Source organism: Macrotis lagotis, chromosome X, assembly GCF_037893015.1.
Source record: "Macrotis lagotis isolate mMagLag1 chromosome X, bilby.v1.9.chrom.fasta, whole genome shotgun sequence".
Classification (NCBI taxonomy): Eukaryota; Metazoa; Chordata; class Mammalia; order Peramelemorphia; family Peramelidae; genus Macrotis; species Macrotis lagotis.
This window is the reverse complement of record NC_133666.1, coordinates 70,456,366-70,472,331: the sequence shown is the minus strand read 5'-3', so window position 1 is coordinate 70,472,331 and position 15,966 is coordinate 70,456,366.

The following is a 15,966-nucleotide window of genomic DNA, read 5'->3' as shown; positions in this document are numbered from 1 at the left end:
GCAGAGTGAGATTAAATGGTCAATACTAAATGGCAGATTTCAGCTGCTGGGCAGAGGAGTTTCTCTATGGGGCTGCAAGGAGAACTGAGTCCAGAGACAAAGACCAGGTGGGCTTTATTCCAACTTACACAGCACCATTTTCCATTCAATTAGAAACAGAGAATGTTGGAACAAGAAGGGACTTTAAAATCCACTAGTGAAAGCTCAGTCTAGTCACCAGTCTGAGCCTTAGTCAACCCATGATGAGTTAACCAGATGCTTCTGAGATCCTTTCTATTTCTAATCATTCAGGATTCAATGAAACATAGTGATGATTGTGTCAACATAGTTTGCATCTATCTCACCCTGACAAGATGGGTTTGTGACATTTCCATAGTTCATCAACAAGCAGAGTGAATACTGGCAAATGCTGCTCCAGTGGACCATGGGTAACTGTAGAAGCCATTGAAAAAGACTTTTCTACCTAGGTCATTGTGGGAGTGCTTTTGTTGTTGAATCATTTCAGTCATGGTGAACTCTTCATGATCCCATTTAGGGTGTCTTGGATAAGATGCTGAAGTGGTTTGGCATTTCCTCCTGCAGCTCATTTTACAGGTGAAGAAACAGGCAAACAGTGACGTTATTTGATCTCACAGCTAATTATTGTCTGAGGACACATTAGAACTCAGATCCTCCTAACTGCAGGCCTAACACTCTATCCACTGAGCCAACTAACTGTAGTAGTGTTAGCTCTAATAGTAGTCATTTGGACCATACAAGGAAAGGGTCCTGGGAATGCAGCTATGATTTCACCAGTGCTATAGGGATTCACATATAAAAGAAATTCCCTCTACCAATGCAGGTTGGCATCTCCTTTGCAACTTAGAGTCTTAGCTGCCTTGAGGACTCAGAGGTTAAATGACCATCCCATTAGAGGCAAGGCTTAAACTCTGGTCTTTCTGACTTCGGTTTTCTGTCCATTATGCCAATCCCTAAACTCCACATATAGATGTGTGTTGCCCACAATTGCCCAGGGTTAAAACTGATAGATAAAAAATACAGATTAGCATTTTCAGATCTTAGCACAGCAACTTCTCATAATCTCTGAGCTATGCTTAGAGAACCCAAAACTTTCAAATTAGAGTAATTCAGTACAGGAGCTCACAGTAATGTGGGAACAGGATGAGATGTTCCTGCTATTCTGTCTGCCCCTGGCGAGGAACCAAAGAGGATGGCTTTGCATCCTAATATTTTGAATTGGTTGCAAAAAGCAATTATTTATGCAATCATAGAGCATCCATAGAGCATGAAATCCTATCAGAAAAGATGAGAATGAAGTCATGCATTTGTATTTGAAAAGCATAAACTGAGAAAAGTAGAAAAGCAGAAATAGGTGACATTCATATTCAGTTTTAGTCCAGGGTTGGGTCGTCTCCTCTTCTGGTGGAAGAGATGAGGAGTTGGGGCTAGATATTAGTTTAAATGTTAAATTGTACATTTAAGAAGATTTGGATCTGGTTAAAGGTCCAGACTCCAACATCTGCTTGGAATTCTGCTGTTTACCACTTGGAGACAGGCAGAGATGCCATGCTCATCAGATAGCACCAAGGCTAGCAAGAATAGCTAAGGACCTGGATTACAGAGCCCAGATTCCAAAAGATCGTGACAGTCCAGAATACTTGGCAGAAACTGATATGGTGAAATCTAACTTGGATCAATAGTCTTATCATTTGGGTCCAAAAATTCTATTTTATACATCTGAATGTTTGGGGAAGTATGACTAAATAGTACTTTTGTCTCAAAAAGACCTAAAGGTTAACAGAAGTGAAGAGTAGTGAACATCATTTTGAGAAAGCCAAGAGGGTAGAGTTGTAGCCTTGGGCAGTCTAGTGTTAGGAAAACTAAGCTTCAAATGCCACCTTTGGCATTTACTACTTGCCTAACTTTGAGTACCTCTGTGAGCTTTAGTTTCCCCACCTGTGATAGGAGAATAATAATAGTACCCACTTCCCAGACTGTGCTTAAGGGTCCTTGAGGTAGCAGAAAGACAAGCTTTGGGCTTTGGTTTTCAAAAAAGATAGGTAACAGCAGAATTGATCATAAAGGGCCACAGGTGAAAGTTATTCAAAAGTAAAGATGGAAGTAAAGAGGGATCTCTTGAACCTATCAGAAATTATGTCATATCAATAGATGCTGAAAAAGCTTTTGACAAAATACAGCACCCATTCATACTAAAAACACTAGAGAGCATTGGAATAAATGGATTGTTCCTTAGAATAATTAGCAGTATCTATCTGAAACCATCAACAAGCATTATATTCAATAGGGAAAGGCTAGAGGCATTCCCAATAAGATCAGGGGTGAAACAAGGATGCTCATTATCACCATTACTATTCAATGTCATATTAGAAATGTTAGCTTCAGCAATTAGAGAAGCAAAAGAAATTGAAGGAATTAGAATTGGGAAGGAAGAGACAAAACTCTCACTCTTTGCAGATGACATGATGGTCTACCTAGAGAACCCCAAGAAATCATCCAAAAAACTACTGGAAACAATTAGCAATTTTAGCAAAGTTGCAGGATATAAAAGAAAACCTCATAAATCCTCAACTTTTCTATATATGTCTAGCAAGATACAGCAGGAAGAGCTAGAAAGAGAAATCCCATCCAAAGTAACCTCAGACAATACAAAGTACCTGAGAGTCTATCTGCCAAGCCAGACTCAGAAACTTTTTGTAAACAGTTACAAAACTCTTCTCACACAAATAAAATCAGATTTAAATAACTGGAAAACATCAACTGCTCATGCATAGGTAGGGCTAATATAATAAAAATGACAGTTCTACCAAAACTAAACTACCTACTTAGTGTCCTACCAATCAAAATTCCAAAAAATTACTTTAATGAGTTAAGTAAGTAATTTCATATGTAGAAATAAAAAGTCAAGAATTTCCAGGGATTTAATGAAAAAAGGTGCAAAAGAAGGGGGCTTAGCCTTACCTGATCTAAAATTATAAAGCATCAGTCATCAAAACTGTCTGGGATTGTCTAAGAAATAGAGTGGTGGACCAGTGGAATAGACTAGGTGCAACAGCAGGAAATGATTATAGTAATCTGCTGTTTGACAAACCTAAAGAGTCCAGCTATTGGGATAAAAACTCTCTCTCTGATAAAAACTGTTGGGAAAATTGGAAGTTAGTATGGAAGAAACTTAGATTAGACCAACACCTCACACCCTTTACCAAGATAAAATCTAAATGAATACAAGATTTAGACATAAAAAACAATACTATAAGCAAATTAGAAGATCAAGGACTAGAAAGGGGAGCAGTTTAATGACTAAGGAAGAGATGGAGAACATCACCAAAAACGAACTAGATGATTTCGATTATATTAAATTAAAAAGCTTTTGCACAGATAAAACAACTGTATCCAAGATCAAAAGAAATGTAGTAAATGGGGAAACAATCATTACAACTAATGTTTCTGACAAAGGACTCATTTCTAAAATATACAGAGAACTGAGTTAAATTTAAAAAAACACCATTCTCCAATTAATAAATGATCAAAGGATATGCAAATGCAATTTACAGATGAGGAGATCAAAGCAATCCATAGCCATATGAAAAATTGCTCTAAATCATTTCTTATTAGAGAAATGCAAACTAAAGCTTCTCAGAGGTACCACCTCACACCTCTCAGACTGGCCAATATGACAAGAAAGGATAATAATCGTTGTTGGAAGGGTTGTGGGAAATCTGGGACACTATTAGATTGTTGATGGAGCTGTGACCTCATCCAACCTTACTGGAGAGCAATCTGGAACTACATCCAAAGGGTAACAAAAATGTGATCCAGCAATACCACTACTGGGTCTATACCCTGAAGAGATGATGAAAAAGGGTAAAAACATCACTTGTACAAACTTATTCATAGCAGTCCTGTTTGTGTTGATAAAGAATTGGAAATCAAGTAAATATCCTTCAATTGGGGAATGGCTGAGCAAATTATGGCATATGTATGTGATGGAACATTATTGTTCTTTTAGAAACCAGGAAAGATGGGAATTCAGGGAAGCCTGGGGAGATTTGCATGAACTGATGCTGAGCGACATGGGCAGAACCAGAAAAATACTGTACACCCTAACAGCAACATGGGGGCGATGATCAACCTTGATGGAGTCAGGGACAATTTGGGGCTGTCTGTGATGGAGAATACCATCTGTATCCAGAGAAAGAACTGTGGAGTTTGAACAAAGACCAAGGACTATTACCTTTAATTTAAAAAAAAAAAACCTGATATCTTATTGTCTGATCTTGCTGTCTCTTATACTTTGTTTCTTCCTCAAGGATATGATTTCTCTCTCATCACACTCAGTTTGGATCAATGTACAACATAGAAACAATGGAAAGGCTGACAAATTGCCTTCTGTGGGGGGTGGGGGAGGAAAGTAAGGTCAGGGGAAAAAATTGTAAAACATAAAATAAAATATTTAAATACAAAAAGAGGGATCTCTTGGAATCTCACAAAAAGGTAAAAAAGGAAATGAAGAAATTATAGTAGCACCAACACAATAGTTAGGAAATACTACTAGAGAAGCGGTCTGGCATTGAAGAAAAGGACCCAGTAACTGGAGTCAGCAGATCTGGGCTCAAATCCTTGTTCTGCCAAGTTGTGCTTTGAGGTCCCTCCAACTCTAAATCTATGTGCTCTGTAAACATGACTCGATCACCAAAAAGAAAGGAGAGAAGGGAAGCCAAATCAATGATTTGTGTACAGGCTGAGAAGGGAGAGGAAGAAAAGTAGGGCCTGGGATCAGACTGCTTGAAGCAATGCAAATCCCTAATATTGATTTTAAAGAAAATATATTCTATTTTATTTTATTAAAAAACAAGTGTCTGTAAATATGGACAGAATAAACTCTCCCTTAAAAGGAAAAAGGGTGGTAAAAATATTAGAAGACCAAATCCAACAATATGCTAGGTATAAGACTTATATGCACTCGCATATACTCATACATGAACACTCTACATACAATACCCATATATAATAATCATACAAAGTTAAAAAGGTGTTGAGGTTTGATTTATTATGGCTTTGCTAGATCCCAAAAGACAGGAGTGGCTCTCAGACAAGATGACATATTCAAGAGACATATAGTTAGAGAGACTCCATTATGCCCAAAGGAACCACCAATAAGGAAACAGGGTCAACATTAATTAGATATGCACCAAGAGCCTTTGCAGTGAGCAGTGTGGCTAGAGAACTGGTTCTGGAGTCAGGAGGACCTGAGTTCAAATCCAGCCTCAGAGTCTTGACTCTTACTAGCTGTATGACCTTGGGCAAGTTACTTCACCCTGATTGCCTCACATCCAGGGTTACCTCCAGTCATCCTGGTTTTCTGATCTGGCCACCTGGACCCAGATGACTGGAAGAGAGAGTGAGGTTGGTGACTTAACCCAGCCCCTCCTCACTCCAATCCAATTCATGTGCTTGTCATGGCATCACCTCCCTGAAGTCATGGTTTTCTTTAAGAACAAAAAACAGGGGCAGCTATGTGGTGTGGTGGATAGGAGTCAGGAAGAATAAGCAACATTATCAATAATGTCCTTCAAGACACTGAACAGGAACACACAATAATAAGATAATACTAGATGGGAAATAGAATATACTTGTCTAAGACTTTAAGAAAAAGCCAAAGAGAAGAAATGACAAGTTTTAAACAGGAATATTAAGACATTTGGTAACTTTTGAATGAAAATTCCTATGAAATTACATAACTTTTGGACCCAAATTGGTTACTGCTAAGGCAGATAATGCAATAAAATTGTAATCAGTAAGGGAAATGGGAGCAGAGGAAAAAGACAAATGGAAACTAAAGGAATTTATCTAAATAATGAGTTTGTCAAAGAACAAATACCAGAGACAGTAAATAATTCTAGTAGAGCAATGGGGTTAGAGAGCAAAGAATAAACAGAACCAAACTTGTGGTGGTATTGTATGACCCCCAAGTGCATGAGGAGACCCTCCCATTTATCCTCTAATCCCAACAGTGTTTGCATAGGATGCAGTGATGGTTTTTTTCTGCAACAGAATTGAACTGAGAAACAAAACTAAAAACTGTTAAAAAAAAGAGCTAAGAAAATAAACCATTAGTTACTAAGATGACAAAGACAAAAAAAAAACCAAATCATCAAAATAAAAAATAAATGAGAAAGGAGATTTACAATAAATGGAGAGGAAGTCAAGAAAATGATCAAAACTACCAAACCTAATGACTTGTCAACAAAACTGAGCACTTAAATGAAATTGGTGAATAAGAACAAAAACACAAATGCTAAAAGTATCAGAGAAAAGTGATCTTCAACAGTCCAATCTCAGAAATGGAAGCCATGTAATCCATGGATAAACATCATTGGAAAAGCCCATGCGCCAGATTTTGATTTACTAGTGAAGTGTGAGAACCATTTATGCCACATAAATTGTAAAAGAGAGAAAGAAGGTACCCTATCAAACTTATTTTAGAAAACAAATATGGTCCTGATACCCAAAGCAGGAAAAGCTAAAACAGAAACAAGTCCAATAACACTAATAATCATTGATGCAAAAATATCTACTAATCTATTAGTTAAGAGGCTATAAAATATTCATTTTATTAATCCCAGAACATTTTCTCTCCCAATTGGCTGATTGCAATCAAAGTGACCACCTCTTGCTCATGAATACCAAAATTCTTCATTTTAGTTATGATAGAACTGGAGTTCAAAGACCCAGATTCTTTGAGTACCCAACTCAATATTCCATTTGGTCTTCTTGATGGAATGAGAACTTCCAAGTCATCCTCAGGTTATTTCCAGAGCCATACATAATCAACAACAAAATTAATCAGACAATGGCATCAGCCCCGTAGAAGATAAAAAAATCTACATAAGTCATTAGTTTGTCTATATGTTACTTATACAAAACTGAAGGAAGAGGTAAGAAAATAAATTTCATTTAAAATGACAATAAAATATATCCTAGAGTTAAACTAAAAATATATACATGGGATTGATATAAATGCAACTTACTGTAAAATGAGCTGGAGAAGGAAATGGCAAACCACTCCAGCATCTTTGATTTATTTTTATTTTTATTTTTATTGAATTTTGCAGTTTTCCCTTAATATTGCTTCCCTCCCCCACCCCCCCACAGAAGGCAGTCTACTAGTCCTGACTTGTTTCCATGCTATACATCGATCAAAAATTGAATGCATTGAGAGAAAAAAACATATCCTAACGGAAAAAGTAAAATATAAAAGATAGTAAAAGTTACATAACTTTTTAAAAATTGTTTTAATTTTTTTACATTTTTTCTTTTATTAAAGATTTTATTTAATGTAATCAAAATCATCTAGTTTGTTTTTAGTCATGTTCTCCATCTCTTCCTTAGTATAAACTGCTCCCCTTTCCATAGATCTGACATGTAAACTAGTCCTTGATCTTCTAGTTTGCTTATAGTATTGTTTTTTATGTCTAAATCCTGTATCCACTTGGATCTTATCTTGGTATAGGCTGTGAGGTGTGGGTCTAATCTAAGTTTCTGCCATACTAACTTCCAATTTTCCCAGCAGTTTTTATCGAAGAGAGAGTTTTTATCCCAATAGCTGGGCTCTTTGGGTTTGTCAAACAGCAGATTACTAAATCTGATTTAATTTGTGTGAGAAGTGTTTTATAATTGTTTTCAAAAAGTTTCTGAGTCTGCCTTGGCAAATAGACTCCCAGGTATTTTATATTTTCTGAGGTTACTTTGAATGGTATTTCTCTTTCTAGCTCTTCCAGCTGTATCTTGCTAGTCATATATAGAAAAGTTGAGGATTTATGAGAGTTTCTTTTATATCCGGCAACCTTGCTAAAATTGCTAATTGTTTCCAGTAGTATTTTGGATGATTTCTTGGGATTCTCTAGGTAGACCATCCTGTCATCTGCAAAGAGTGAGAGTTTTATCTCTTCCTTCCCAATTCTAATTCCTTTGATTTCTTTTCTTTTCTAATTGCTGAAGCTAACATTTCTAATAAAATATTGAATAGTAGTGGTGATAATGGACAACCTTGTTTGACCCCTGATATAAATGGGAATACTTCTAGCCTCTTCCCATTGAATTTAATGCTTATTGATGGTTTCAGATAGATACTGCTAATTATTCTAAGGAACAGTCCATTTATTCCTACACTCTCTAGTGTTTTTAGTAGGAATGGATGCTGTATTTTGTGAAAAGTCTTTTCAGCATTTATTGATATGATCTTATGGTTTCTGATAGGTTTGTTGCTGATGTAATTAATTACACTGACAGTTTTCATAACATAGAACCAACCCTGCATTCCTGGGATAAATCCTACTTGATCATAATGTATTATCCTAGTGATAACTTGTAATTGTTTTGCTAAGATTTTTTTAAATTTGGTTTTTTAATTTCTTTTTATTAAAGATATATGAATTTTACAATTTTCCCCCAATCTTGCTTCCTCCCCCCCCCACAGAAAGCACTCTGTCAGTCTTTACTTTGTTTCCATGTTGTACCTTGATCCAAATTGGGTGTGATGAGAGAGAAATCATATCCTTAAAGAGAAGTCTAAGAGGTAACAAGATCAGACAATAAGCTATCTGTTTTTATTCTAAATTAAAGGGAATAGTCCTTGCACATTGTTCAAACGCCATAGCTGCTTATCTGGATACTGATGGTACTCTCCTTTGCAGACAGCCCAAAATTGTTCCCGACAGTTGCACTGATGAAATGAGCAAGTCCTTCAAGGTTGAACATCACTCTCATATTGCTGTTAGGGTGTACAGTGTTTTTCTGGTTCTGCTCATCTCACTCAGCATCAGTTCATACAAATCTCTCCAGGTTTCCCTGAAATCCCGTCCCTCCTGCTTTCTAATAGAACAATAGTGTTCCATGACATACATATACAACGGTTTGCTAAGCCATTCCCCAATTGAAGGACATTTACTGGATTTGCAATTCTTTGCTACCACATACAGGGCTGCTATGAATATCTTTGTACAAGTAATGTTTTTACCCTTTTTCCTCATCTCTTCAGGGTATAGACCCAGTAGTGGTATTGCTGGGTCAAAGGGTATGCACATTTTTGTTGCCCTTTGGGCAGAGTTCCAAATACCTCTCCAGAAGAGATGGATGAGTTCACAGCTCCACCAAAAGTGCAATAGTGTCCCAGATTTCCCACATCCCTTCCAACAATGATCAGTATCCTTCCTGGTCATACTGGCGAATCTGAGAGGTGTGAGGTGGTACCTCAGAGAAGCCTTAATTTGAATTTCTCTAATAATTAATGATTTAGAGCATTTTTTCATATGGCTATGGATTACTTTGATCTCGTCATCTGTAAATTGCCTTTGCATATCCTTTGAACATTTGTCAATTGGGCAATGGATTTTTGTTTTAAAAATATGACTCAGATCACTGTATATTTTAGAAATGAGTCCTTTGTCAGAATCATTAGTTGTAAAGATTGTTTCCCAATTTACTACTTTCTTTTGATCTTGGTTACATTGGTTTTATCTGTGCAAAAGCTTTTTAATTTAATGTAATTGAAATCATCTAATTGGTTTCTGGTGATGTTCTCCAACTCTTCCTTAGTCATAAACTGTTCCCCTTTCCATAGCTCTGACAGGTAGACTACTCCTTGATCTTCTAATTTGTTTATAGTATGGTTTTTTATGTCTAAGTCCTGTAACCATTTGGATCTTATCTTGGTAAAGGGTGTGAGGTGATGGTCTAATCTAAGTTTCTTCCATACTAATTTCCAATTATCCCAGCAATTTTTATCAAAGAGGGAGTTTTTATCCCAATGGCCAGACTCTTTGGGTTTATCAAACAGCAGATTACTATAATCCTGTCCTGCTTTTACACCTAGTCTATTCCACTGGTCCACTACTCTATTTCTTAGCCAATACCAAACAGTTTTCATGACTGATGCTTTATAATATAATTTTAGATCGGGTAGGGCTAAGCCACCTTCTTTTGCACTTTTTTTCATTAAGCTCCTGGCAATTCTTGACTTTTTATTTCTCCATATGAATTTACTTACAATTTTTTCTAACTCGTTAAAGTAATTTTTTGGAATTTTGATTGGTAGGGCACTAAACAGATAGTTTCGTTTTGGTAGAATTGTCATTTTTATTATATTAGCTCTACCTATCCATGAGCGGTTGATATTTGCCCAGTTATTTAAATTTAATTTAATTTGTGTGAGAAGTGTTTTATAATTGTTTTCAAAAAGATTCTGAGTATGTCTTGGCAAATAGACTCCCAAATATTTTATATTGTCTGAGGTTACTTTGAATGGGATTTCTCTTTCTAGCTCTTCCTGCTGTTTCTTGCTAGACATATATAGAAAAGTTGAGCATTTATGAGAGTTTATTTTATAACCTGCAACTTTGCTAAAATTGCTAATTGTTTCCAGTAGTTTTTTAGATGATTTCTTGGGATTCTCTAGGTAGACCATCATGTCATCTGCAAAGAATGAGAGTTTTGTCTCTTCCTTCCCAATTCTAAATCCTTTAATTTCTTTTTCTTCTCTAATTGCTGATGCTAACATTTCTAATACAATATTGAATAGTAGTGGTGATAATGGGCACCCTTGTTTCACCACTGATCTTATTGGGAATACCTCTTAGCCTATCCCCATTGCATATAATGCTTATTGATGATTTCAAATTGATACCACTTGTTATTCTAAGGAACAGTCCATTTATTCCTACACTCTCTAGTGTTTTCAGTAAGAATGGGTGCTGTATTTTGTCAAAAGCTTTTTCAGCATCTATTGATATGATTATATGATTCCTGATAGGTTTGTTATTGATATAATTGAGTATACTAACAGTTTTCCTAATATTGAACAAACCCTGCATTCCTGGAATAAATCCTACTTGATCATAATGTATTATCCTAGTGATGACTTGTTGTAATCGTTTTGCTAAGATTTTATTTAGGATTTCTGCATCTATATTCTTCAGGGAGATAGGTCTATAATTTTCTTGTTCTGTTTTAACTCTTCCTGGTTTAGGTAACAGTACCATATTGGTTTCATAGAAAGAGTTAGGCAGAGTTCCATCTTTCCCTATTTTTCCAAAGAGTTTATATAGGATTGGAACCAATTGTTACTTAAATGTTTGGTAGAATTCACTTGTGAATCCATCAGGCCCTGGAGATTTTTATTTTTAAGGGAGTTCAATAATGGCTTGTTGAATTCCTTTTTCTGAGATAGGGTTGTTTAGGTATTTAATCTCTTCATTTAACATGGGCAACTTATATTTTTGTAAATATTCATCAATTTCACTTAGATTATTAAATTTATTGCCATAGAGTTGGGCAAAATAATTTCAAATTATTACTTTAATTTCCTCCTTATTGGTGGTGAGTTCACCTTTTTCATTTATGATACTAGCAATTTGGTTTTCTTCTTTCTTTTTTTAATCAAATTGACCAGAAGTTTATAAATTTTATTGGTTTTTTGAAGATAGCAACTTTTGGTTTTATTTATTAATTCAATAGTTTTTTTGCTTTCAATTTTATTAATTTCTCCTTTAATTTTTAGAATTTCTAATTTTGTATTTAATTGGGGATTTTTGATTTGTTCTTTCTCTAATTTTTTTTAGTTGCATGTTTAGTTCATTGATTTCCTCTTTCTCCAATCTATTCATATAAGCATTTAGAGCTATAATATATCCCCTGAGAGTCTCTTTGAATGAATCCCATAGGTTTTGGTATGCTGTTTCATTATTATCGTTATTTAGGATAAAATGGTTAATTCTTTCTATAATTTGTTTTTTGGTCCACTCATTTTTTAAAATGAGGTTATTCAGTTTCCAGTTTGTTCTGGGTCTATATCTCCTTGGCCCAGTATTGCATATGACTTTTATTGCATTGTGATCTGAGAAAGATGTATTCACTATTTCTGCCTTTCGGCAGTTGATCATTAGGTTTTTTTTATGTCCTAGTACATGGTCAATTTTTGTATAAGTTCCATGTACTGCAGAGAAAAAGGTATAGTCCTTTCTATCCCCATTCAGTTTCCTCCATAAATGTACGGTATCTAATTTTTCTAACAATCTATTTACCTCCCTAATTTCTTTCTTGTTTGTTTTATGATTCGATTTATCTAGATCTGATAGCTGGAGGTTGAGGTCCCCCACTAGTAGAGTTTTGCTGTCTATGTCTTCCTGTAGTTCTTTTAGCTTCTCCTCTAAGAATTTGGATGCTGTCCCACTGGGTGCATATATATTCAATATTGAAATGACTTTATTGTCTATGGTACCTTTTAGGAGGATAAAGTTTCCTTCTTTATCTCTTGTAACGCTATCTATTTTCGCTGCTGCTTTGTCTGAGATAAGGATTGCTACCCCTGTTTTTTTTTTTTATTTCAGCTGAAGCAAAATATATTTTGCTCCTACCTTTTACCTTTACTCTATATGTATTTCTCTGCTTCAAATAGGTTTCTTGTAAGCAGCATATTGCAGGATTCTGGTTTTTAATCCACTCTGCTATTTGCTTACATTTTAAGGGAGAGTTCATCTCATTCACATTCAAGGTTATGATTACTAATTCTTTAATGCACTCCATGCTATCTTCCCTCTGTTTGTATTTCCCCCTTTCCCCCCTTTTATCCATATTCCTCAATCTTTTGTTTTTGAAAACCACCCCCTTCAGTGTGTTTGCCCTCCTATATCACACCCTCCACTTTCTTTCCCCTTTCCCCTTTCCCTTTTTCCCTTTTCCCTTCCCTTCCTTTTGTTATTTCCCCTTTATCCCCCTCTCCTTCCCTTTCTCCGTCCTCCCCTCCCCTTTTCTCCTTTTAATATTTGAAAGCTTAGATGTTTTATAAGTTAACTGAGTATGTGTAAGTTGACTTTAAGCCAAGTCTGATGAGAAGAAGATTCAGGTGTTTCTCCTCTGCTCCCCTTTTCCCCATTATTACCATTGTTTTTTTGTACCTCTTAGTATAATGAGATTTACCCCATTCAATACCCTCCCTCCTCCCGTCTCTTTCTTGTCCCCCTTTTTAGGGAGGTAGTGGTATTTTTAGATCATTCTATCTAAGTCATAGAAATTTCTGAGTGTCTGTCCCTTTTAGTTCTGTATATTCTATCGAATAGAGTCAAAATTCCTGAGAGTTATTAGAGTCTTTCTCCCAAGTGGGGTTAAAGCCAGTTACATCCCATTAGATAGTAGTCTCATGGATAGGTCATGAATGTCCATCATTTCTGGATAGGTGTATTCTCTCTGTTAGAGTTACATTTCTCAAGGTTTATGAGAATCTTTTTTTTTTTACCCCATGCTGGGATATAGCCAGTTTCAACTAACTGGATTGCATTTTTTTTCCTTTTACTGCCCCCCCCTTTTTACTTTTTCATGTGTCTCTTGAACCTCCTGTTTGATTTTCAAATTTTCTGTTTAGCTCTGGTCTTTTCATCAGAAATTTTTGGAATTCTTCCATTTCGTAAAATGTCTATCTTTTTCCCTGGAAGAGAAGGCTCAGCTTTGCAGAAATGTAGATTCTTGGTTGCATTCCAAGCTCCCGTGCTCTTTGAAATATCTCATTCAAGGCCCTTCGATCCCTTAAAGTTGATGCAGCCAGTTCCTGCGTGATCCTTACTGTAGCTCCTTGATATTTAAATTGTTTCTTTCTGACTGCTTGCAGGATTTTCTCTTTTATCTGATTGTTCTGCAGTTTGGCCACAACATTCCTTGGTGTTTTCATTTTAGTATCTTTTTCTGGTGCGGATCGATGTACTCTTTCAGTAACTACTTTGCCCTCTGATTCCATGATATCAGGGCAGTTTTCCATCACTAGATCCTGTCATATTAAGTCCAGGCTTTTTTTTCTCTTCTATGTTTTCAGGAAGTCCTATAATTTTCAGGTTGCCCCTCCTCAATCTATTCTTGAGGTCAGTGGTTTTGTTGATGAGGTACTTTACATTTGTTTCTATTTTTTCTAATTTTTGATTTTGTTTAACTGACTCTTGCTGTCTCATGGAGTCATTAGTTTCTGTAGACTCCATTATTTTTGGGGGGAGAGGAGTTTTCTTCATTGACCTTTTGCAACTCCTTTTCCAATTGGTCAATTCTACGTTTGAAAGAGCTTTCCATTTCACTGAGGTTTTGAGAGAATTAATTTCTTTTTTCATTTGCTCATTTGAGGATCTGAGAGAATTATTCTCATTTTGTTATTGTCCAATTGATGATCTGAGAGATTCATTCTCCTTTTGTGTTTGTCCAATTGTACGTCGGAAGGTTTTGTTTTCTTGTTGCAAGGTATTAATTGTCTCTCCCAAATTTTTAAGCTCCTTCTTTATTTCTTCAAGGAAGTCTTTCTGTGTTGGAGACCAGATTGTATTCTCCTCAGAGGTTCCAGGTCTCTCTGAGTTGGGGTCTTTCCTTTTCAGGAATTTTTCTATGGATCCACCTTTCCACTGACCCTTCTTCATTATGCTAAGAACTTGAGTTGGGGAGGGGCTGGTTCACCTGGACTTTGGATCACTAAGGCTTTACTGAGTGCAGTTTCTGTGGCTGGCCAGGAAGAGTTATTGTTTGCCCTCTCTGGAGTGTCTGTGACCTTGGTTGAGAGGCCTCCCTTTGCCTGAAGGGAGGTGTTGGAGGTATTGAATTCTTTTGCCTTCAATCAATGGTGGGCTTTCCCCTGGCCTGAGGTCATTCTTCAGCTGGGCTGGTTCTTCTGCTCACACACCTGGGCCTGAGGCAGAAATAGTTTGCAATTGTTTATTTTGGAGGAGGCGTCAGTTCAATGGAGGCATAGGCTCACAGTTTCTCAGAGGGAAGGAGCCCAGTGATGGCATCTGCAGTTCTCCTGCACCAGACCTCTCCCCCCAGCCTGGTCCCCAAGCTCCAGGGGTCAGCACCAACACAAGCACCTCTGCTTCCCCGCGTACCCAAGCCCCTTTCGTCCAGCCCCACCGCTGATCCAGCAGGTCTGGCTCTCCGGCCCTCCGACTCCCGGCTCCAATTCAGCTGTTAATCTGGCTGATTCGGGCTGATCCTCCCTCTGAGCCCAGACTCACCTGCCTGAATTTGGCCAAAGCTGCTGCTGGAGACAAATCCTGAGGTAGATGTTCTTTCTCCTTGCTTTTCTTTCTGGGTTTTGTGGGTCAGATTTCTTTTAAGAGGTTTGTTTCATGTGATAGATGGGGAAGAGATCAGGAAACTTTAGAACTGTGCCTGTCTTCTCTCCACCATCTTGGCCTTTGCTAAGATTTTATTTAAGATTTTTGCATCTATATTCATCAGGGAGATAAGTCTTTAATTTTCTTTCTCTGTTTTAACTCTTCCTTGTTTATGTATCAGCACCTTATTTGTGTCATAGAAAGAGTTGGGCAGAGTTTCATCTTCCCCTATTTTTCCAAAGACTTTATGTAAAATGGGAACCAATTGTTCCTTACATGTTTGCTAGAATTCACTTATGAATCCATCAGGCCCTGGAGGTGTTTTCTTAGGGAGTTCAGTGATGGCTTGTTGAATTTCTTTTTCTGAGATAGAGTTGTTTAGCTATTTAATCTCCTCTTCATTTAACCTGGGCAACTTATATTTTTGTAAATATTCATCCATTTCATTTAGATTGTCAAATTTATTGGCATAGAGTTGGACAAAATAATTTTGAGTTATTACTTTAATTTTCTCTTCATTGGTGGTGAGTTTACCTTTTTCATTTATGATACTAGCAATTTGTTTTTCTTCTTTTTTTATTAATCAAACTGACCAACTTTTGGTTTTATTTATTAATTCAATAGTATTTTTGCTTTCAATTTTATCAATTCTTCCTTTAATTCTTAGAATTTCTAATTTGATATTTAATTGGGGATTTTTAATTTGTTCTTTCTCTAATTATTTTAGTCTCATATTTAGTTCATTGATTTCCTCTTTCTCTAATTTATTCATGTAAGCATTTAAAGATATAATATATCCCCTGACAGC